The sequence below is a fragment of the Caretta caretta genome, chromosome 10 (assembly GCF_965140235.1).
Source record: "Caretta caretta isolate rCarCar2 chromosome 10, rCarCar1.hap1, whole genome shotgun sequence".
In the NCBI taxonomy this organism is placed as follows: Eukaryota; Metazoa; Chordata; order Testudines; family Cheloniidae; genus Caretta; species Caretta caretta.
The window spans coordinates 39,867,772-39,892,187 of NC_134215.1; positions in this window are offsets into that span (position 1 = coordinate 39,867,772).

The following is a 24,416-nucleotide window of genomic DNA, read 5'->3' on the forward strand; positions in this document are numbered from 1 at the left end:
ATGAGGTATCACATTTACCAAGTAGGAACTGGGGCTTCTTTTAATGCATTTATTTGCAGTATATTACTCAGCCACTAGATGTTTCTGTGTGCCATAGCATTACACACAGGTTCTGGTCCCTGGTAAACAAAGGAGACAGAGCAGGACTACAAGCTGTGAGGAATCCTGTCTGTTTGACTGTAGCTGCAGCTGTATTCTTTAACCAACCCCTCTTGCTTAAGGAAGCTTGTGATACCCTCTATCATGACGGCAACAGACAGTTGTATAAATACTTGAGCCATACAGAGCAAACTGCTCTAGAAGGGTTGGAAACAAAACCATCCTCTGTAGGTTTGTTACAAAAGTCAATGTGCTGCATGGATCCTTGAAAACTGGCTGCTATTTCCATGGGCTCCAACCATGTGAGGGATGCTGCCTGGTAGTGGCAAGCACACAGAGCAGATAAGGGACGTGCCACTGCTAACAGCTAGGGGACATGTTCTTCAGCTCAAGTGACAGGTGCCAACACTGTTAAGGCATAAGTCTGCACCACTAAAGTTAATAAAGCTTTGCCACTGACTCCAGTGAGCTAAGGTTCAGATCCATAGAATCATAGAATATCAGGGTTGGAAGGGACCCCAGAAGGTCATCTAGTCCAACCCCCTGCTCGAAGCAGGACCAATTCCCAGTTAAATCATCCCAGCCAGGGCTTTGTCAAGCCTGACCTTAAAAACCTCTAAGGAAGGAGATTCTACCACCTCCCTAGGTAACGCATTCCAGTGTTTCACCACCCTCTTAGTGAAAAAGTTTTTCCTAATATCCAATCTAAACCTCCCCACTGCAACTTGAGACCATTACTCCTCGTTCTGTCATCTGCTACCATTGAGAACAGTCTAGAGCCATCCTCTTTGGAACCCCCTTTCAGGTAGTTGAAAGCAGCTATCAAATCCCCCCTCATTTTTCTCTTCTGCAGGCTAAACAATCCCAGCTCCCTCAGCCTCTCCTCATAACTCATGTGTTCCAGACCCCTAATCATTTTTGTTGCCCTTCGCTGGACTCTCTCCAATTTATCCACATCCTTCTTGAAGTGTGGGGCCCAAAACTGGACACAGTACTCCAGATGAGGCCTCACCAATGTTGAATAGAGGGGAACGATCACGTCCCTCGATCTGCTCGCTATGCCCCTACTTATACATCCCAAAATGCCATTGGCCTTCTTGGCAACAAGGGCACACTGCTGACTCATATCCAGCTTCTTGTCCACTGTCACCCCTAGGTCCTTTTCCGCAGAACTGCTGCCTAGCCATTCGGTCCCTAGTCTGTAGCTGTGCATTGGGTTCTTCTGTCCTAAGTGCAGGACCCTGCACTTATCCTTATTGAACCTCATCAGATTTCTTTTGGCCCAATCCTCCAATTTGTCTAGGTCCTTCTGTATCCTATCCCTCCCCTCCAGCGTATCTACCACTCCTCCCAGTTTAGTATCATCCGCAAATTTGCTGAGAGTGCAATCCACACCATCCTCCAGATCATTTATGAAGATATTGAACAAAACCGGCCCCAGGACCGACCCTTGGGGCACTCCACTTGATACCGGCTGCCAACTAGACATGGAGCCATTGATCACTACCCGTTGAGCCCGACAATCTAGCCAGCTTTCTACCCACCTTATAGTGCATTCATCCAGCCCATACTTCCTTAACTTGCTGACAAGAATACTGTGGGAGACCGTGTCAAAAGCTTTGCTAAAGTCAAGAAACAATACATCCACTGCTTTCCCTTCATCCACAGAACCAGTAATCTCATCATAAAAGGTGATTAGATTAGTCAGGCATGACCTTCCCTTGGTGAATCCATGCTGGCTGTTCCTGATCACTTTCCTCTCATGCAAGTGCTTCAGGATTGATTCTTTGAGGACCTGCTCCATGATTTTTCCAGGGACTGAGGTGAGGCTGACTGGCCTGTAGTTCCCAGGATCCTCCTTCTTCCCTTTTTTAAAGATTGGCACTACATTAGCCTTTTTCCAGTCATCCGGGACTTCCCCCGTTCGCCACGAGTTTTCAAAGATAATGGCCAATGGCTCTGCAATCACAGCCGCCAATTCCTTCAGCACTCTCGGATGCAACTCGTCCGGCCCCATGGACTTGTGCACGTCCAGCTTTTCTAAATAGTCCCTAACCACCTCTATCTCCACAGAGGGCTGGCCATCTCTTCCCCATTTTGCGATGCCCAGCGCAGCAGTCTGGGAGCTGACCTTGTTAGTGAAAACAGAGGCAAAAAAAGCATTGAGTACATTAGCTTTTTCCACATCCTCTGTCACTAGGTTGCCTCCCTCATTCAGTAAGGGGCCCACACTTTCCTTGGCTTTCTTCTTGTTGCCAACATACCTGAAGAAACCCTTCTTGTTACTCTTGACATCTCTGGCTAGCTGCAGCTCCAGGTGCGATTTGGCCCTCTTGATATCATTCCTACATGCCCGAGCAATATTTTTATACTCTTCCCTGGTCATATGTCCAACCTTCCACTTCTTGGAAGCTTCTTTTTTATGTTTAAGATCCGCGAGGATTTCACCATTAAGCCAAGCTGGTCGCCTGCCATATTTACTATTGTTTCGACTCATCGGTCGACTCATCCTTGGAGCTGAAGGGCTAGGGGTCTAGTCCCAGGCACACGTGTGATATTATAACAATTGGGTTTGCTGTCTGCATTCTTCTTATTCTGTGTTTGCATTAAGGTAGCAACTAGAGGCTCTGACTGCAATTAGAAGCCCTGTGAAGGTGTGGCCACTTGACTCTCTCAAGCACTTACTGCTGGCCGGCTGTGTGCCTGCACTCTTCCGTTTTTTGCAGTGCCCTCTGCCAGCAATTTCTCTTTTCAGATGGGTTTTCAATGACTTAGCCCTCTGGACAAGTCACGTGCAGTCTGTATGTCAAACAAACAGAAAACAAACCCCTTCCAGGGTAACCCAGTCCAATGAATGGTTGGCCTCTCCCCAAGATCCTCAGTCCCATCTCTGGGCCTGTTTAAGCACATGCCCCCTTCTCAGGCTCCAAATGAAATTTGTTGCCTTCTCGGCCCTTGGCCACTCTGCCATGGCTGGTGGAGGGACCCAGGCCTGCCCACTACTCTGGGTCCCAACTCAGGGACCCTATGAGTAGCAGCCACCTGTTGTTTCCTTCAGTAGTGTCTGTTGTTGCATTCCCAGAGCTGCTTCCCACTCTGTCCTGTCAGCTTCTTGGGTCCTCAGCCTGTCACCCCCAGCCTCCTTGACTAGAGAGTCTGTAACAGTCTCTGCCCTGTTCTCTCAGGCACCTTCACATGATGAGCATATAACAGTCTCTGCCCTTCTTGTCAAGCCTCTCTCTCCCAGGCCTGGAGAGCATCACAGTCCTACTCCTGCTTAGGCAGGGTTTCTCCGCAGTCTCTGTCCCTGTGGAGTCTCAGCCAGTGACTGCTCTGTCCAGCTGTTGCAGCTTTCTCAGCCAGCCAGTAACAGCTTCCTTCCTCCTCTGGCTCCAGCCAGCAAATGATCTGTCTAGGTGTGATGATGCTGCCCGTGGGAGCCAGCTGACATCACTCAATCAGGGTGAACTGCAAACAGAACGGGGCAAACAAACCCCAAACGCTAGTGGATATTCTAATACTTAGATTTACCAAGCCACCACAAAACAGCTTCTGTATTACCTCACTGGTAACTCAGAAATCCAAACAACACAGTTCCCTTAAAGTGCCCAGCCTCACACCTCCATCCAGACACACATGTCAGATATGACGATGATTACTGAAAATCTTATCTCATCATATAAAAGAAAAAGGTTCTCCTGATCCCAAAGGACCAAGCACTAGACCCAGGTCAAATGATAACTTAGATCTTACCCAAAATACATGCTAATAGTCAATTCTTATTAACTAAACTAAAATTTATTAAAAAAGAGAAAAGAGTGAGTGTTGGTAAAAAGATCAATATACATACAGACTTGAATTCAATTCTTGAGGTTCAGATACACATCAGAGATGAGCTTGTAGTTGCCAAAAGTCCTTTTAGAAATAGTCCATAGGTTATAGTCCAATGTCCATATTCAGGGTGATTCCAGTCAGTGACTGGGGATCTTAATCCTATGACTTAAGGTTTCCCCCTCTTGAAACCCAAAGCTGAGCTAAGATGAAGAAGGATCGTGTCCCAAAGTTTTTATACATTTCCAGCAGTCTTTTGGCCTGAGAAAACAATAGGCTTAACTTTCCTTCTCCTAAACATCATGGCAATTAGTACAGGGTAATTTATCCATTAAACAGTTCAGCTCCAGGTTACCACAACATTCAAAGAGACATATTGACAATAACACTATTTCATGCAAGTGTCTTCCTAAACGTTAATACTCCTTTTTTGATCTTTGAATCAAAGCTATAGCAATAGACAAGACTTGTTTGCTGACATTACAAGACCTGAACAAACATCTACCCTTCTATCTCTAACAATACAGGCTTGCATTTCAAAGCTCTATTCATTTACAGATCTTCCTAACCAGTCTCTAAAGTCCGGCCATGGGTCAAGTCAGTCTGTGAGTTAATTAACTCTTTATGGCCCTGTCACCTTTCAATGAGATATTAAATTACACTCATAATGTCACAGCAGGCTCTGCAACTCCTTTCATAGGAGCCCTCTAGGAGACTTGAAGGACTCCACTCTACTGCCTTTTTTCTGGGGTGTGGTGTGGTAGGACCGCAGTGCCTCCCGGAGGGCTTTACAGGGCATGGTACACCCCATCACAGGCCCACTGACCTAGGCACTGTACAGACACAGGAAGAGATGGTGCCTGTCCCAAAGAGCTTAAAAGCTAACTAGACAAGACAAAGGACGTGTTCTTTTCCCCAGATGGGGGAAATCAGGGACAGCTTGATGAACTGATTTCATCCACAGCACTTGAATTTGTTACACTGTGACTCCCTGCCCCAACCCTCTTCTTTCCTTAAATGGCTCAAAAGAGACCCAGGGCTTGTCTGGATGGAAGGAGCTCTGCTGTCTTCCCAGGCTGACAGTCACAAAAGTGCAACCCCTCAAACACAAAGCTCTATAAAGGGGGTTGGAGGCCAACTCTTTGCCAAGCACTGAACTAAGCAGCAGAGTTTACATGCAGATCCTAATGCTCACTGATATGATTACAAATTGAAATCATTACTGTCAGCTTGCCCTGGAATACATGAGAGGCACTTGCATAGCCAGCAGAGCCTCCCTGCCTGTGCCTAGGAATATATTACACACAGGCTACTGCAGAACGCAAAAATCATTATCCCTGGCTTGGCCTTCCTAGCGGATCTCTGTTTCCTAGCTATAATTACCCTCTTCTTCACATGCCCAGCCAGCCCCTCAGCTAATGAGAGATGTGCTCTGTGCAGAAGCCAAGGGTTGCATGAAGTCACAGCCCAGCCCAGCCATTTGTAGATCTGGGCAATGCACCATTGCCCTCCGGTGAAGCAGACAGAGCACGGAGGCTAGAGAGCTACAGGAGTCTCGTAATGTAAATTGCACTGCCAGACCAGGCATTCTGATGAATCCATGTAAGCACCATATCGCTCATTCCATCTGCTTCACTCCAGCACGGATCAAGTTACCTATGGCTGTTCACTGAGCTATGGACCCATTCACCCCACATTTGACCCCTCCTGTGCTGCTCAGGAATTAGATGATTGCTGGTAGAGCTGTGCCCATAAACTCTCCATCAATCACCGCCACCAGCCTGACTCTGCTGAGCTTTGTCCACCTCTGTCCGATAGAGGAGGAAAAGCCTTGCTCAGTCACTGACAGTCTGCCTTTTGCCAGCACTCAGCACTAACCCAGCTGAGTCCCTATGCCACACAGTGAACAGAATTTACCATCAATGGGAAAAGAGGATCAGAGAGACTCAAGATGAAACAGATCAGCTTAATGATAATAGTCAGTCCTTCTCATCCATGGACCTCTATTAGCCTTATTTCCACTGATCTCAGTAGCTCTACTAATGAAGAATGCTATATAAGGGCTGGGTATTTTTATTTGTACAGATGTGGAAACTGAGGCACAGAAGGGTGAAGTGACTTGCCTAAGGCCACACACTTAGTCAGTAGCAGAGCTGGGACTAGAAACCAGGTCCGCTAGGCCACACTGCCACCATGGCAAAGCATCTTGGCGGCCTTCACCCAGCTAATGCAGTATTGTCCCTTACTGTATATCCCCCAGTTGCATCCAACCCAGTTTTAATTACCGCCAGCTCAAATGAGAAATTGTGTGAGCTTTGCTGCCTCTGTGTAAGCAAAACCAGAGTGCCAACCCTGTGGTTTATGTGCGCCCCACCTCCGCCCACACATTTCAGACTGGAACAAGCACTAACCCCCATTGCAACAAGATTCAGAAGGCCTGAAAGGAAGGCTCTGTTAGCTCTAGGGCAAGGCATAATGGGCCTGATCCAAAGCCTCTTGAAGTCGATGTGCATAGGTACTGTACAAGCTCCCCTGCCAGCTCTAGCCAAACTAATCCTGGCCTGCCACAACCCCTTGCTATCCTGCTCCTAGCCCTGTTGTGAGCAGACACTGCCAACTATGCAGAATTGTGATCCCCAGCATACGGCCTAGGCCAGGGGTGGGCAAATTTTTTGGCCTGAGGGCCACATTGGGGTTTCGAAACTGTATGGAGGGCCAGGTACGGAAGGCTATGCCTCCCAAAACAGCCTGGCCCTGCCCCCTATCTGCCCCCTCCCACTTCCTGCCCCTTGACTGCCCCCTTCAGAACTCCCCACCCATCCAACCCCCCTGCTCCTTGTCCCCTGACACCCCTGACCCTTATCCACACCCCCGCCCCCGACAGGCTCCACAGGACCCCATCCCCTATCCAATCCCCCCTGCTCCCTGTCCCCTGACCCCTATCCACATCCCACCCCCTGACAGGCCCCCCAGGACTCCCATGCCTATCCAATCCACCCTGTTCCTCATACCCGACCGCCCCTGCTCCCAGAACCTCCGCCCCTAACCACCCCATGTCCCCTAACTGCCCCCCGGGATCTCCTGCCCCTTATCCAACTCCCCCGCCCCTTTACCATGCCGCTCAGAGCACCAGGACTGGCAGCCAGCCCGCCCGACCGGAGCCAGCCATGCCGCCGCACTGCCCAGCAGGAGCTCGCAGCCCTGCCATCCAGAGCACTGGCGACACTGCGAGTTGAGGCTGTGGAGGAGGAGGAACAGCAGGGGAGAGGCTGGAGACTAGCCTCCCCGGCTGGGAGCTCAAGGACTGGGCAGGACGGTCCCACAGGCTGGATGTGGCCCACGGGCCATAGTTTGCCCACCTCTGGCCTAGGCTGAGATCATCAAACTCATTTCACTTGTGACCCAAGCCACATTGGAGTCCAGGTCTCCAAGCTGAAGCTTTATCCCCCACTAAGGAAAACAAGTAGTATGCAATAGAGGTTTACTTAGCCAGTCGGTGATGCACATGGAATGACATCCAATGGTACTCAGCAGCAATCAAGGGCCCGATCCTGTTTCCATTGAAGCCATTGGGCCTGCATGATTGATCAGAGCCCAATAAGTTGGAAACCAGATTTCCTGGCCAAAAAAAATAAAAGAATTGCGTAGGTGCGCTGCGTATTCTACTCGGGCAAAGGGGATTCTATGCATTGATTTAACAATACTTGAGAAATAAGGCAGCAAACCTGTGGTCTATTAAACAAGCCCCCTAGTCTGTGTGTTAGGAGGCTGTGGGATTTTTCTGCTGGGAATTCCCTTAGGTTCCTTCCTTCAGCCTTTGGTCAGAGCCTGCATATTCTCAGCAATCATCCCTGCCCATCCAGCACTTCCAAGGGGGGTTATGGATAATCCTGAATCCAGCCTCATTGGCAGGGGCTGGATAGGAGGAGCAGGTCCAGGTGGAGGGGAGGCACAGGAGGGAAGCAGAGACAGGGAAGAGAGAAGGAGATCCATGAACAGCAGTTGTTCAACGTAGTAAAGAACATGGAGCCAGATCTTCAGTTGATGTAAATTGGTGTAGCTCCATCGACTGCCATAGGCCTCTGATGATTTATGTCATGGATTGAGCCAGGCCTATGGTGTACAGAATTGCATGCAACTGGACAGCTAATGCAGGGGAAAAGCCATGAGAGGAGAGTAAGCAGAGGAGACTATGGTGATGATTGCCAGTGCAGCGATCTGCAGTTCAATGCTGGCACAGGGCCAGATGCTGTCCTGACTGTGAGGGAGGGTGTATGGTGGGAGCCGAGCAGCAGTGGGGATGAAATAACCAGTGCAAAAGGGTATGTGTAAGGCACGCTGCCAGCCTGGCCTTGTGCTTGTGTTCTAAGCATTATTATTAATAAAACACCCCCATGTGGACTAGGGACCTCACAGACATCAAACAGCAAGCCACTGGTTTCCAGAAAACTTCCAGTCTTGAGAGTGTGTGTCATAGACCCTATAGCACTAATAGCAAGTCCCCTTTAGCTCACATGCCAGGCACACATGGAGCAGGAGTTCTAACCTTCATCTTCACGAACAAGGTCAGCTCCCAGACTGCTGCGCTGGGCATCACAAAATGGGGAAGAGATGGCCAGCCCTCTGTGGAGATAGAGGTGGTTAGGGACTATTTAGAAAAGCTGGACGTGCACAAGTCCATGGGGCCGGACGAGTTGCATCCGAGAGTGCTGAAGGAATTGGCGGCTGTGATTGCAGAGCCATTGGCCATTATCTTTGAAAACTCGTGGCGAACGGGGGAAGTCCCGGATGACTGGAAAAAGGCTAATGTAGTGCCAATCTTTAAAAAAGGGAAGAAGGAGGATCCTGGGAACTACAGGCCAGTCAGCCTCACCTCAGTCCCTGGAAAAATCATGGAGCAGGTCCTCAAAGAATCAATCCTGAAGCACTTGCATGAGAGGAAAGTGATCAGGAACAGCCAGCATGGATTCACCAAGGGAAGGTCATGCCTGACTAATCTAATTGCCTTTTATGATGAGATTACTGGTTCTGTGGATGAAGGGAAAGCAGTGGATGTATTGTATCTTGACTTTAGCAAAGCTTTTGACATGGTCTCCCACAGTATTCTTGTCAGCAAGTTAAGGAAGTATGGGCTGGATGAATGCACTATAAGGTGGGTAGAAAGCTGGCTAGATTGTCGGGCTCAACGGGTAGTGATCAATGGCTCCATGTCTAGTTGGCAGCCGGTATCAAGTGGAGTGCCCCAAGGGTCGGTCCTGGGGCCGGTTTTGTTCAATATCTTCATAAATGATCTGGAGGATGGTGTGGATTGCACTCTCAGCAAATTTGCGGATGATACTAAACTGGGAGGAGTGGTAGATACGCTGGAGGGGAGGGATAGGATACAGAAGGACCTTATCAAATTGGAGGATTGGGCCAAAAGAAATCTGATGAGGTTCAATAAGGATAAGTGCAGGGTCCTGCACTTAGGACGGAAGAATCCAATGAACCGCTACAGACTAGGGGCCGAATGGCTAGGCAGCAGTTCTGCGGAAAAGGACCTAGGGGTGACAGTGGACGAGAAGCTGGATATGAGTCAGCAGTGTGCCCTTGTTGCCAAGAAGGCCAATGGCATTTTGGGATGTATAAGTAGGGGCATAGCGAGCAGATCGAGGGACGTGATCGTTCCCCTCTATTCGACATTGGTGAGGCCTCATCTGGAGTACTGTGTCCAGTTTTGGCCCCACACTACAAGAAGGATGTGGATAAATTGGAGAGAGTCCAGCGAAAGGCAACAAAAATGATTAGGGGTCTAGAACACATGACTTATGAGGAGAGGCTGAGGGAGCTGGGATTGTTTAGCCTGCAGAAGAGAAGAATGAGGGGGGATTTGATAGCTGCTTTCAACTACCTGAAAGGGGGTTCCAAAGAGGATGGCTCTAGACTGTTCTCAATGGTAGCAGATGACAGAACGAGGAGTAATGGTCTCAAGTTGCAGTGGGGTAGGTTTAGATTGGATATTAGGAAAAACTTTTTCACTAAGAGGGTGGTGAAACACTGGAATGCGTTACCTAGGGAGGTGGTAGAATCTCCTTCCTTAGAGGTTTTTAAGGTCAGGCTTGACAAAGCCCTGGCTGGGATGATTTAACTGGGAATTGGTCCTGCTTCGAGCAGGGGGTTGGACTAGATGACCTTCAGGGGTCCCTTCCAACCCTGATATTCTATGACTCAATTCTAAACCCTGTTATTGCTATGATATGCAGCACAGTCTACCTATCTTAAGTACCTATATAGCCCACATTACCATAGTATGTGAGCACCTCACACTCTAAAGTATCTAACCTCACAACCCCACCCCACCCCATAAGGTCAGGAAGTGCTATTATCTCCAATGCGCAGATGGGGAACTAAAGCACAGAGAGATGCACTGACTTGTCCATGTCAAACAAGAAATCAATGGTAGAAGAGCAAATACTTGCAGCCAGGTCTCTGGCCATTTACATAATCATGATTCATCCTGCCTCTCACAGGGAAAACCAGGAGGTTCCCAAGTTGCCTTAGACTTGTTTGAAATCTTAACTATTATAGCTACATGATAGTACATTGCAGAGCTGGTCAGTTTTGTAGTGTCCAGCATGTACCAGTAACACATCTTCCACTGGTGTGGCTTTTGTATGTTGCCCGGTACAGCAGGGACAGACTTCATAGCTGCACTGTGACTAAGCTGAAGAGTGGGAGTGGAAAGGTGACTCTAAGCAGACCCAAGGGGACGCTACGAACCAAAATAGTTCCAGGTGTAACTTAGAGCAGCCTTTAGTCTTTATGCTGCGCCATAGTCCCATATGAACTGTTCTATGATCAGTGTACTCTAGACTGTACTCCTCCTTCTGCATGTGATATTCTCCCCCCACCTGCGCCACCCCCAACAAGCTCCCTTGGCATAAAAAGGGAGTGAGCTGTGTATGCCACTGAGCTAGCTAGGCCTTTGCACTCCCCACGCATCCTCACAGTATCCTCTGCTTCAGGGGAATCTTAAGCCAGACCTTTGAGGGAAGTCCTCCAGCTGCAGGGGCTGAGGATCCAGCCCTAGGTGCCAGGTAATGTATTTTGATGACAAATATATAAATAAGTGTGTTTTCCTCCCCACACAGAGCAACAGAAACATCCAGCCACCATCGGATCTTCTGTCACCAGAGTGCACAGGTGCATTAATCTCCCCCTTAACCAGGAGAATGCAGAGTTAACACTTGCCTCCTTCCTGGTTTTCAATTTTTAAATAAAGTCATTCCAGAGTTACATCAGTGCAGCACGATTTATTGCTGCGTTAGCTTGTCACACTCCCCCTGGGGACCTGGGAGCTGAGGTTATAAATTGCATTTGCTAATGCCTCCTCTGCCACCCCCAGCTCATGCTGAGGCTGCTACCGTAACTTTACCTTGCAATCACTCCAGCTCACGTTGATTACTATTGATTTCCTTCGCCCCCTGTTCCAAAGGGCTTGCACCTACACAGTTGCTGGGCAAACTCAATCCAGGCTCACCAATAATCCTCTCCACCCAGTGAATGTTCTGCTTATTATGCGGGGTGGGGGGAGAGGCTCCCTCTCTTGTTGCCATTGACAAATGTCTCCACTTTCAGCAGCGCTGGCTGTATGCCGATGAGCTCTTGCTTCAAGATGCTGAAGGCTTCCTCCAAGATGCTCAGCACCTTTCACTTTCCTGGTCTGCAATGGGACAAGGTGCTCAGCACCTCACAGGAGCTGGCCCATAAAGCCTAGGGCTTCGCTAGTGCCAGTGAAAAGGAACTGTTGGTTCTCTATGCAACAAGGATTAAGAAAGGCAAAGGTTCACATGTTCATGACAGTCCCTTTGCACCCCTCTGAACCTAAATTATATTTACCCCACTACAAGGCCCCTTTACACAACCAGATCAGTGTAAGGGAGCCCATGTGTAAATGAGAATCAGGCCCAAAGACTCTGCCTGAGTGTTTATTATCATTAAAAAAACCCAAACAAACAAAACAAAAACCCCACAGAGGACAGGATAGTTGGGGCTGCCAATTTATGACATGTTTGCATAACACCGAGTACACTGGGGCCCCAATTCCTGACTGGGGTCTTAATACAAGTGATAACGATGCAGTAAAATAAAGATGTGGTATTGCCACCCCAAAGCACTTCCAAAGTCACAAGTCAGGCCCCCAAAATCATGAGATGTTACAAAAATAATACGTTTACCCTGGTTTTTTGCCTTTTAGTTCAAAACTTTAGAAGTCTCATTTTCCAGCTTCTCTCCCTGAGGGCTAAAAAGCTTACTTTAAAGAAAACAACAACTGAAATCCTCCCATAATCACAGGTCTCAAGAAGCTAAGGCTTTAAGCAACCCACTCAATATTGCCAGAGTTGGCAACACTGATTAGGCGTCTCCCTGTGTTTGCAACTATAACTCCTGAGATTGGAGAAACTGAATCAATGTTTAAAACATTCATCCACCACTTCCTGCAGGTGGTTTCTTCTACATCTGGGCAGTGAAAACAAACTAATCGGTTTCACTTTTGCTTTTAGTCAGTTTCATTCTCTGGCACCTGGGGTCACAATGATCATGGGAAAGGGTGAAAACATCTCCCAAACCTGTGGTTTCTTAAAAAAATAATTAAAAGCCCCCCCTGAGCATGACAACAACAAAGCTGGTCCTATCAGGTGAAATCTTGTCCCCTCTGGGGAGGTAGGACATCCCAGATGGGGTGGGAATGGTGTGAGTTCTCCTGTACTTCAGGGGAGGGGGTGCTCAGGGCCTGTCCACTGGGCATGTCATGGACTGGATAATTATAACGCTCTGTGCATGGTGTGTCATCATGAGCCCCCCAAGTCTGATCCAAAGAAGATAGGACTCTGCTACAGCTCCCAGCTGCGGGGAGAGGAGGGGGGTTAGACCCAGATCCTTAAGCACTAGGTATCTAAATACCTAGGAGAAGCTGGGCTTTAATCCTTCAACTCAAGACATAGGGGCTTGTGATTTTACCCCAGAGGTGCCCGGTTCAATCCCTGGTGATTATCTAGATTGCAACCACCATGCAACACCCCCTTGAGACCAGAAGGTGAGGCCTCCTTCTCAGCTCGGATCCAAAGCAAGAGATGGAACCGGCAAGAGCTCGGTGTGGCCTGACCAGTATGTTCATTCATATGCAGTCAGGGACATGCTCCCTCCCCCTTCTCCAGTACAGTGCAGTCCAGCCACTCTCTAAGCACCAGAATCACAAACCCCAGTGACTGCAGTTTTTGCAGAGTGATGTCACAGGCTCCTGGGAGCTCTCCTTCCTGGAATCTGCACAGTCAACAGCCACAGCTCCATATATTAATACTACTCCAGCTACCAACAATACAAAGGCAGGATCAAAGGCTTCAGCCACCTCTACCTCCCAGAGGGGCTGGGAGGATAAATTCACTAGTGTCTGTGAAGCGCTCACACTAGTGTAGCATAGACAGAGTGTAGGAACAGAGCACTAAGAATAGGGAGATTAGCAAGAGGCTGAGCAATTCCCCCTGGCCTCCCCTCATAATTGAATCACCAGGCAGCAGAAATGAATCAGCTGGAATGCTTTGGCTTGCTTCCCACACTGGATTCAGATCTTGTGTTTCCAAGACCCCATTTTTTCTCTCTCTCAACCTCACTGGAGCACCATATGGCAGGAGGGAAGCAATGCAATGGCAGGGGACTGGCGGGACTGGGCTAGGACAAGATATGAAGAGTCAAACTGATCAAATTCATTCTGGGGGAATTCCACTGGCTTCAAGTTAGATACATGTAGCCTGGGTAAGCATTTCCTGCAGTGAGGCCCAGGAGACTGGAACGATCTCCCAAGGGGGGTGACAGAAGCCAAATCCCATGGGTCATTTCAAAAAGCACCGGATTATACATGACCTGGGGCATCCTCACTCAGAGCCTGACGGATGGACTGGATAGGATAGTCTAAATAGACCTGGTCCAGTTCCAGTCTAGATAACTTAGAACCCACAACCAAAGCAGCCCAGGAAATGGCATGATGCCTCATTTCCCCAGCAAGTCTCCAGCAAAGAACACCATCTGCTGCCAGAGCCTCGCATCCAATGGATGAGACACTGAGGCAACCCCCTTCACTTACCTGCACCCCAGCGAAGGGGTCCTGGGATCCCAGCTCGGGGCTGTGTCCTGGTGAAGAGAGGTGGAAACTGGCATTGCTCAGCAATCGCCTTGGCACAGCTGGTGAGGAAGAGGGAGAGGAGGAGGAGCACACTTTATCTGCAGAGTCATTCCTTAGCTCTGGGAAGGCTCTTTGGTCAGGCTCACCAAGCAGCTCATGCACCTGCTAAAGAGAAGACAACAAGCATATTTCAGAAGGAGCCAGCCATGATGCAGGCCGAGGTGCTGTCAGAAATTCAGCACATCTTGGCCTGTCTGCTCCCTTCCAGTCCGCAGTAGCCTCATGGTCTCCCAAAGCAGACCTGCTCTTACCCAAAATGCACCAGACCACCCCTCTCTGCCAATGTGGTGGAGGGGTTCCTCTCTGCCCTGGGCTCCACAGGAAAGAATACTGCTTCTATGGCACCTTTCCCTGGGACCCCCAGAAACCTCTCCAAGCAGGGTCAGGCTCCATGGGGCTTAGTGAGAGCTGGAAGAGCTAGGGAACTGGCCATCCTCCATGGTGCTGTCTTATGCAGACCCACTGGATTGCCATGCAGTGATCAGGTCGAGTGCCAATACAACTCTGCCTCCTTCTGGGACCCATCTGAGGCCTCTGCTGCTCAGCTACAAATACTTCCTGCCAATAAGAGCATGGTTCTGGCTGGAGCCAATAAGAGCATGGTTCTGGCTGGAGCCAATAAGAGCATGGTTCTGGCTGGAGCCATGCTGCCAGGAAAGCCACACGAGGAGGCAGCTGTCCACACAGCAGCTCATCTCCTCGGGATCCAGGGGAAGGCCTCACCTTCTCCAGGCTCTGGATCATGCCCAGACTCTGTACCTATGGATGGAGTTTGGAGGGGCATTTGCACTCCCCAAACTGCAGGCTTCAGGCAGGCAGCCTGAGTGTGCAATGTAATGAGTTCTGCAGAGGAGACAGGAGACATCTCTCAGCTTGGGCCCCTGAGGCAGGGAGTCAGAACTTTTTTATAAACAGAGTTATTAACAGGTGATTAAAATAAGAAAGGGCTGTTAGGATGTTTCCTAAAGTCAAATGATCTGTTCCAAGCTTGGTGAATTGCAAAAAGTAAGTAGCCTTGTTGGATTCAAGAGGTAGTAACAAAGTTACTAATATCTCTTTTGAGAAGATAACTGATTTTTTAGACAAAGGAGATGCAGTAGATCTAATCTGCCTGGATGTCAGTAAGGCATTTGATATAGTTCCACATGAGAAATTATTAGTTAAATTAGAGAAGATGGGAATTAATATGAGAATTGAAAGGTGGATAAGGAACTGGTTGAAAAGGGAACTACATTGGGTCATACATTGCTTAAAAAATACTAGGTCATACTGCAAACCAGCTACAACTCCCCAGCTTCTCACCCAGCACACTTCCACATATCCCTAGGCCTTGCCTTAGTCACATGGCCTTCCTGTCGTCTGACCACAATCATTTTCCTACTCATCTCCTCTTAAAGGGCCAGCCCCCTGGGACATCCCTGTCGATATAGGTTTGACTGCAAACACCAGCGTAGCTGCAACTGCATTGGGGTTTGTACCAATGCCACAGCTACATGGTCATAGTTCCACTAGTGCCAGATTCCGGAGGCTTCGAAGGGCTGTAAGCTGTGTGGATCCTACTGGGATTTCATCGTAGGGTTGCCTAATTTCTAATCGCGGAAAATGGAACACCCTTGCCCTGCCCCTGCCCCTGCCCTGAGGACCCACCCTCACTCACTCCATCCCTCTCCCTCCGTCGCTTACTCTCCCCACCGTCACTCACTTTCATCAGGCTGGGGCAGGTGGTCGGGGTACTTGAGGGATGAGGGCTCTGGCTGGGGGTGTGGGCTCTGGGGTGGGGGTAGGGATGAGGGATTTGGGGTGCAGGAGGGGGTGGAAGGGTTCGGAGTACAGGAGGGGACTCAGGGCTGGGGTGGGGGATTGGGATGCGGGAGGGGGAGTGGGCACTGTGCTGGAGCTGAGGGTTTGGAGTGTGGGAGGGAGCTCAGAGCTTGGGCAGGAGGTCGGGGTATGGGCTCTGGCAGGGGTGGGGTGAGGCCAGAAATGAGGGGTTCAGGGTCTGTGAGGGGGCTTAGGGCTGGGGCAGGGAGTTGAGGTGCAGGATCCGGCGAGGCAGCGCTTACTTCAGGCGGCTCCCAGAAGCAGCCAGCATGTCCGGCTCCTAGGCAGAGGGCCAGGGAGCTGTGTGCATGGCCTCCGCCCGCAGGCGCCGCCCCCACAGCTCTCATTGGCTGCAGTTCCTGGCCAATGTGAGCTGTGGAGCCAGTGCTCAGGGTGGGGGCAACGTGCAGTGCCCCCATGGCCATCCCTGCGTGTAGGGGCTCCAGGGACATCCCAGCTGCTTCTGGGAGCTGCACAGAGCCAGGGCAGGCAGGAACCCTGCCTTAGTCCCTCTGTGCCACCGACTGTGGAGCTGTCACAGTCCCTTTTTGACTGGCCGTTGAAGTCGAAAACCAGACACCTGACAACCCTGGGGGGAGGGATAGCTCAGTGGTTTGAGCATTAGCCTGCTAAACCCAGAGTTGTGAGTTCAATCCTTGAGGGAGCCATTTAGGGATAGGGGGTGGGGGAGGAAATGGGGCTTGGTCCTGCTTTGAGCAGGGGGTTGGACTAGATGACCTCCTGAGGTCCCTTCCAACCCTGATATTCTATGATTTCAGTGTGGCAGGATTGGCATCTTGCACTTCACCTGAAGGCTGGCCCCCTGAGTCACCCCTCCAGCTCCTGCCTGTCTCACCAAGGTTCCTGTCTATTGCAGCACAGCAGGCTTTACCCTGCACACCTTGGCAACCCTGCATTCCCTACCTCAGCAGAGAGGGTGCGGGACTCGATCGGCGGCAAATGATAAGCAGATGATGTCAATGCTTCTGGAGTAGAGCGGTGGTAGCTGTGAAGGGGACCATCCATAGACAGGAGGGGTGCTGGGAAGGGCACTCTTGGGGTATACACCCCATCTTGTTCCCCATCCTTCCTTGCAGACAGCCAGGGTGAAAACTGGTAGGAAGACACTGGTGTCTCCTTCCTCGCAGGCAGTCGGTGCTCATGGAAGGACACGGCGTAGGCCAGCCTCCCACAATGCATTGCCAGCTCATCCTCGCCCACCCGCAGCAGTGCCATGATGTTGCTGTAGTGGTACAGGTCCTCGTCTTTCCCAGCGAAGAGGTTCATCCTTGGCTGGTTGGTGCGGGGGTAGATGGCGAAGAAGGCTTCCCCGGCCCGGAGGCTACTCTTCAGTGAGGGCCCGCAGAGCTGCAGGGCCTCAATCCGGAGTCGCACATCATGGTTCTTGTCATTCTTGCAGAATCCTGGCTCCCAAAAACCCCACAAGCAGATGTTACAGGGGCCAAGTTTGGAGCTCAATGGCTGAATTATCTCAGGAAAGTGGCTTCTACTTTTCCCAGCCCTGGGCTCCACTGCATCTGACGCCCCATCCTGCCCCAGCCCCACACTCCCCTGGGTCTGTCACCCCCTCCTGCCGCAGCCCTGTGTCCCCTGGGTCTGACGCCTCTGCCTGCCCCAGCCCTAGCCCCATCCTTCCCTGTGTCTGACCCCCCACTCCTGCCCAAGCCCCGCACTCCCCTGGGTCTGATGCCCCCTCCTGCCCAAGCCCCATGTTCCCGTGGGTCTGACGCCCCCTCCTATCCCAGCCTCGTGCTTCCCTGGGTCTCACCATCCCTTCCTGCCCCAGCCGCACGCTCCCCTGGGTCTGACGCCCCCTCTTGCCTCAGCCCCGCACTCCCCTGGGTCTGACACCCCCACCTGCCTCAGCCCTGAGCTCCTCTGGGTTTGATGCCCACTCCTGCTCCAGTCATGTGCTCCCCTGCATCTGATGCCCCCTTCTGCCCCAGCCCATCCACACTCCATGACCAGCCTGCCCATGGCCTGCTTCAGAGCTGGCATTGGGGTATGCCTAGGTTTAGGCCTGGTCTATGACCCTTTAATGCCAGTCTAAGGGCCATAGCTCAAACGGGACTCAAGCCCTTGGATTCCAGGTATCGGTGACGAATCAGTCCCTATGTCGATCCTGAGCTGGTGAGCTCTGGATTCAGCAAAAGGCTCAGGGGTGGGCCTCTCACTCCTCCCTGGCCCCTCACAGCCAGCCTCTTACCTTTGGGCAAGGTGAAGAGGAACCTCCTCCTCTCAAAGGCATAGATCTCGCTGAGATTGCTTTGCTCAATGACGTCAGTGGTCCCCGAGCTGGTATAGAGTACATCTCCCTCGTTCACCCGCAGGCACACCCCAGCTCCGGACCCCTCCAGCAGTGGGTTTTCCACTGTCAGCCTCAGGGCATATCGGCCCTTTTCATTGAACTGCACATTCACCACCTCAAACTCAAAGTCGAGGGTCTTCTCCTCAGCCTTCAGTCCTGCCCTTTGCAGGGTCATGGGGATGCGGGGTTCTGCCGCCCTGTAAGCCATGGGGAGAGCCTTTCCCAGGGAATGGGGGCAGGGAACTACAGACAACAGGCAGCCACTGATTGCTCTGTGATCCCCCTAAAATGCCCTGAGATCTAGCAGATCTGTGCCCCAGTCTGCAGTGAGTCCCTCCCTTTGCCACAGCAGACAGCCTTGTAGAGAGGAGCCCACGGTTTCAGGCATCACTTCCATGCACGGGCCAACAGCCAAGTTCTCGTTTCTCCCCTCCAAACCTGGATTTTCTTTAAAATGGTTGCTTTCCTTTGTAGTGGCAAAGTGCCTGGAGCTACCTGTCGGTGGCATGTCCCTGTCACATCTTTTCAGTCATAGTGAACATTCACAAACCATATTAGTCCCGGGGGGGGGGGGGGGGGGGGGGCGTCCTTTGGTGATTCCAGGAGAGCAGCCAAGCTGAGTGTGTTGCACAGAGTGATCCACAGCATGACCTCCTGTCTCCCGGGCTCCACAGGAGGGAGAAGGGGAGGGGGAGGAAGCGGTGCTTTGAACTCAGTTTGTTTGCCATGAAACCAGGTAACTAGATGCAAACTGGCACCGCCTTCCAGCAAACACAGCTTGCTGCTGAATGAGGGAGGAAGCCTTTCCCCAGGGAGAGAGCCAAGGCAATGCCTTGCTATAACACACAGCGTGCTATATTGGAGGAGGTATGCATCTGAGGGACATACTCAGTGTAGGCCAGGCTTGAGGTGCTGGGGCCTGATCCTGCCAGTGGAAGTGCTAATGGGAGTCAAGGGTGTGCAGGTTTCAGAGTAACAGCCGTGTTAGTCTGTATTCGCAAAAAGAAAAGGAGTAGAATCATAGAATATCAGGGTTGGAAGGGACCCCAGAAGGTCATCTAGTCCAATCCCCTGCTCGAAGCAGGACCAATTCCCAGTTAAATCATCCCAGCCAGGGCTTTGTCAAGCCTGACCTTAAAAACCTCTAAGGAAGGAGATTCTACCACCTCCCTAGGTAACGCATTCCAGTGTTTCACCACCCTCTTAGTGAAAAAGTTTTTCCTAATATCCAATCTAAACCTCCCCCACTGCAACTTGAGACCATTACTCCTCGTTCTGTCATCTGCTACCATTGAGAACAGTCTAGAGCCATCCTCTTTGGAACCCCCTTTCAGGTAGTTGAAAGCAGCTATCAAATCCCCCCTCATTCTTCTCTTCTGCAGGCTAAACAATCCCAGCTCCCTCAGCCTCTCCTCATAAGTCATGTGTTCTAGACCCCTAATCATTTTTGTTGCCCTTCGCTGGACTCTCTCCAATTTATCCACATCCTTCTTGTAGTGTGGGGCCCAAAACTGGACACAGTACTCCAGATGAGGCCTCACCAATGTTGAATAGAGGGGAACGATCACGTCCCTCGATCTGCTCGCTATGCCCCTACTTATACATCCCAAAATGCCATTGGCCTTCTTGGCAACAAGGGCACACTGCTGACTCATATCCAGCTTCTCGTCCACTGTCACCCCTAGGTCCTTTTCCGCAGAACTGCTGCCTAGCCATTCGGCCCCTAGTCTGTAGCTGTGCATTGGGTTCTTCCATCCTAAGTGCAGGACCCTGCACTTATCCTTATTGAACCTCATCAGATTTCTTTTGGCCCAATCCTCTAATTTGTCTAGGTCCTTCTGTATACTATCCCTCCCCTCCAGCGTATCTACCACTCCTCCCAGTTTAGTATCATCCGCAAATTTGCTGAGAGTGCAATCCACACCATCCTCCAGATCATTTATGAAGATATTGAACAAAACCGGCCCCAGGACCGACCCTTGGGGCACTCCACTTGATACCGGCTGCCAACTAGACATGGAGCCATTGATCACTACCCGTTGAGCCCGACAATCTAGCCAGCTTTCTACCCACCTTACAGTGCATTCATCCAGCCCATACTTCCTTAACTTGCTGACAAGAATACTGTGGGAGACCGTGTCAAAAGCTTTGCTAAAGTCAAGAAACAATACATCCACTGCTTTCCCTTCATCCACAGAACCAGTAATCTCGTCATAAAAGGCGATTAGATTAGTCAGGCATGACCTTCCCTTGGTGAATCCATGCTGGCTGTTCCTGATCACTTTCCTCTCATGCAAGTGCATCAGGATTGATTCTTTGAGGACCTGCTCCATGATTTTTCCAGGGACTGAGGTGAGGCTGACTGGCCTGTAGTTCCCAGGATCCTCCTTCTTCCCTTTTTTAAAGATTGGCACTACATTAGCCTTTTTCCAGTCATCCGGGACTTCCCCGGTTCCCCACGAGTTTTCAAAGATAATGGCCAATGGCTCTGCAATCACAGCCGCCAATTCCTTCAGCACTCTCGGATGCAACTCGTCCAGCCCCATGGACTTGTGCACGTCCAGCTTTTCTAAATAGTCCCTAACCACCTCTATCTCCACAGAGGGCTGGCCATCTCTTCCCTATTTTGTGATGCCCAGCGCAGCAGTCTGTGAGCTGACCTTGTTAGTGAAGACAGAGGCAAAAAAAGCATTGAGTACATTAGCTTTTTCCACATCCTCTGTCACTAGGTTGCCTCCCTCATTCAGTAAGGGGCCCACACTTTCCTTGGCTTTCTTCTTGTTGCCAACATACCTGAAGAAACCCTTCTTGTTACTCTTGACATCTCTTGCTAGCTGCAGCTCCAGGTGCGATTTGGCCCTCCTGATATCATTCCTACATGCCCGAGCAATATTTTTATACTCTTCCCTGGTCATATGTCCAACCTTACACTTCTTGTAAGCTTCTTTTTTATGTTTAAGATCTGCTAGGATTTCACCATTAAGCCAAGCTGGTCGCCTGCCATATTTACTATTCTTTCGACTCATTGGGATGGTTTGTCCCTGTAACCTCAACAGGGATTCCTTGAAATACAGCCAGCTCTCCTGGACTCCTTTCCCCTTCAATTTAGTCCCCCAGGGGATCCTGGCCATCCGTTCCCTGAGGGAGTCGAAGTCTGCTTTCCTGAAGTCCAGGGTCCGTATCCTGCTGCTTACCTTTCTTCTCTGCGTCAGGATCCTGAACTCAACCAACTCATGGTCACTGCCTCCCAGATTCCCATCCACTTTTGCTTCCCCCACTAATTCTACCCAGTTTGTGAGCAGCAGGTCAAGAAAAGCGTCCCCCCTTGTGGCACCTTAGAGACTAAATAAATTGGATAGTCTCTAAGGTGCCACAAGTACTCCTTTTCTTTTTTCAAGGGTGTGCAGGGCTCTCAACATCTTGCTGAGCTCTGGTCCCTGGTTCTCCCTTGGATATGGCTCCAGTTCACACCTGCCAGGGGCACACTTGGGTTTGTCTGTACATTCTTGACACAGGGGGTTGCAGTGGGAGAGGCAGAGTCTTCAGTGTACAGGGAGTGGCTGTAGCTGAGGCAAAGAGGGCCCTCCTAAGGGGTCAGACAGAGCACAGGGGGAGAAGGAAGAGCCCCATAGGATAAGCTGAAGGAGCAGATGGAGAGGTAGGGTGGCATCCCCAGGAAGGCTGAGTCTCTGCAGCCCGGCAAGGGGTGGTGCCTGACCTGGCTGAGGAGGATGAGGGTGATAGTGTGGACTCGTGACTTGGCCAGGAAGGAGTTATTGGGAACAGGGTGAGGGCAGTTTGTGCAGATTGGGATCGGTGAAGCCAACAGACGCTGGTGCAGGCAGGAGGATGTCCCATGCCCTCAGCCTCACCACAGCATGGGCCTTAGAAAGGAAGGTGGGGGTCCCAGCAAGGCGGGTGATGTCCCTCAGCACGGGGTTCAAGCAGGTGCACTCAGACACAGCCAAGCCTGCCCTCTCAAAGGCCTTTAAACAGGGACCATGCTGTGCCGTGACATGTCAGTGACAGCAGTATGCCCTGGGTCTAAGCAACACACAGCAAAGGTAGCCAGCAACCACTGATGGGGCTGAAATTCTATCCAGGGGTTCCAGCATCATCAGCAAATACCAGAGTGAACTCTCAGGGTTTGTCTACACTGGCACTTTCCAGTGCTGCAACTTTCTCGCTCAGGGGTGTGAAAAAACACCCCCCTGAGCGCAGCAAGTTTCAGCGCTGTAAAGTGCCAGTGTAGACAGTGCACCTGCACTGCTATTCCCCTCATGGAGGTGGCTTTTTTACAGCACTGGGAGAGCTATCTCCCACCACTGGTGCCATGACTACACAGAACTTTGCTAGTGAAGACATGCCCTAAGTTACCAAGGGAGTTTAATGTCAGCGAGAGCCCCAGAGGCTGTTGTCCTCTCTCTAGACACAGCACAAGATTCCCTGGAGCAGCTAAATGTTAGCCCTGCAGGGATCACTTCAAGGTGTGGCAAAGAAGGTCAAATCACGGGCCACGCAGCTACTAGCCTCTCTTCTGCTTCCTTCTGGTGGTTCACTCTCCATTCCCCTTCCCCTCAAATTGGCCTTTCCATTAGCAAACGTTTCCCAGCTGAAATCCCTTCAATGGTCTCTGCCTTGCTAGCCATTGGGCATGAGTCTCTTCTCAGTTACACTGGTGTAAATCAAGAGTCTGCTTTGAAGGCAGTTGGGTAAAGGTCTGATTCACAGCCCCCTGGAATCAGCTGGACTTTGGGTCAGGCCCTAGATGTTAGGCAAACTCTCAGCCAAACCAGGGCTGCTTGCACAGCTGCTGCAGTGAGTCAATACACGGGGCTCTCCACCCGTCATGTCCCTGCTGTGTACTCCGGGAGGGTAGGGCAACCTTACCTGTCTACCTCTCAGGCCTTCCTTGAGTGGGCCCTGCAGGCGGGTTCTCCTTGCCCACCCCTCACCCCTGGCCTTCTGTACCTTGTCATCGGGTTCCTGCCCTGTGAGCCCCGCAGCTGCTCTCTCCCCCCACCCCCTGCCACACCACCCGAGCTGGCTGTGTGACCTGCAGCCAGTCCATTTCCAAACCATGCCTAGGACACAGCTGCATGCTCCACACCCTTCACTTCCACACTATCATGTCCCACCCTGACACCAAGTGATGGGACCTCCTACCAACTGTGGAGAGTGAGGAGCCCCAGTGGGCCAGTCTGTATTCCACCCTGATCTGGTGGCCCGCCAGGGATATCAGTTGGCAGCTCCTTCACAGAGCCATGAGCACGGGTGTATACCTGATGAGGTTGACCCCTGCCCCTGACACTTGCCCTTTCTGCAGCATGAGGGATACCCGGGAGCACATCTACCTGGAGTGCAGCAGGCTGCAGCCCCTTTTCTGGCTCCTCCAGAACTTCCCCCTCATGTTCTGGCTGCTCTTTTCCCTGTACCTCCTGCTCTATGCACACCCTATCCCTGGCCCCATGAAGTCACAAGACCATCCACCATATTAGGAAGAGGATGCTGGATGGGGAGGTGCTCTGTGACAGTCTCCTCCCTTGGTTCATGTATCCAGGTAGAGTTCCTTGGGCTGCGTCCACTGGCTCCCTTGGATGCCTTCAATTGGCAGTGGGCACTGTCCAGGATTCTCTGCTCAGTGTGCCCCTCTGGCTCCCTGCTTTTAAGCCTCTGACCCCCCTCCCATCCCTGTTTTCTCCTTTGTTGTCCCCCATTATCATTTGATGCCTGGGTTTGGAGGCTTCTCCCCTTAGGCTCAGGGGAGAGGCCTTTAGATCCCCAGTGCTTCAATAGGTGCTCTGGTGACTCAGCACTCAACAGAGTTTGCAGTGAGTGAGCCCTCAGGCATGCAACAGCAACCTGTCACTGAGCAGAGCCTGGGTCAGATGAGCCCAGGCTCCAATATTTCCACAACCCCAGCAGAGCTGCAGATCCATCTGAGCAACAGCACTACCAGGTCAGGAACTGTCCTGGTGCCACGCAGTGCACCAGACTCCAGAGACTCCCAGACTGCCCCGTCACAGCCCCTACCTCTGCCTCTGCCACAGCCCCTGCACCTTCCTCTGCCCCTGCCCCAGCCTTGCCTGAGTCTTGTTTTTGCCCTGTACTAGCCTC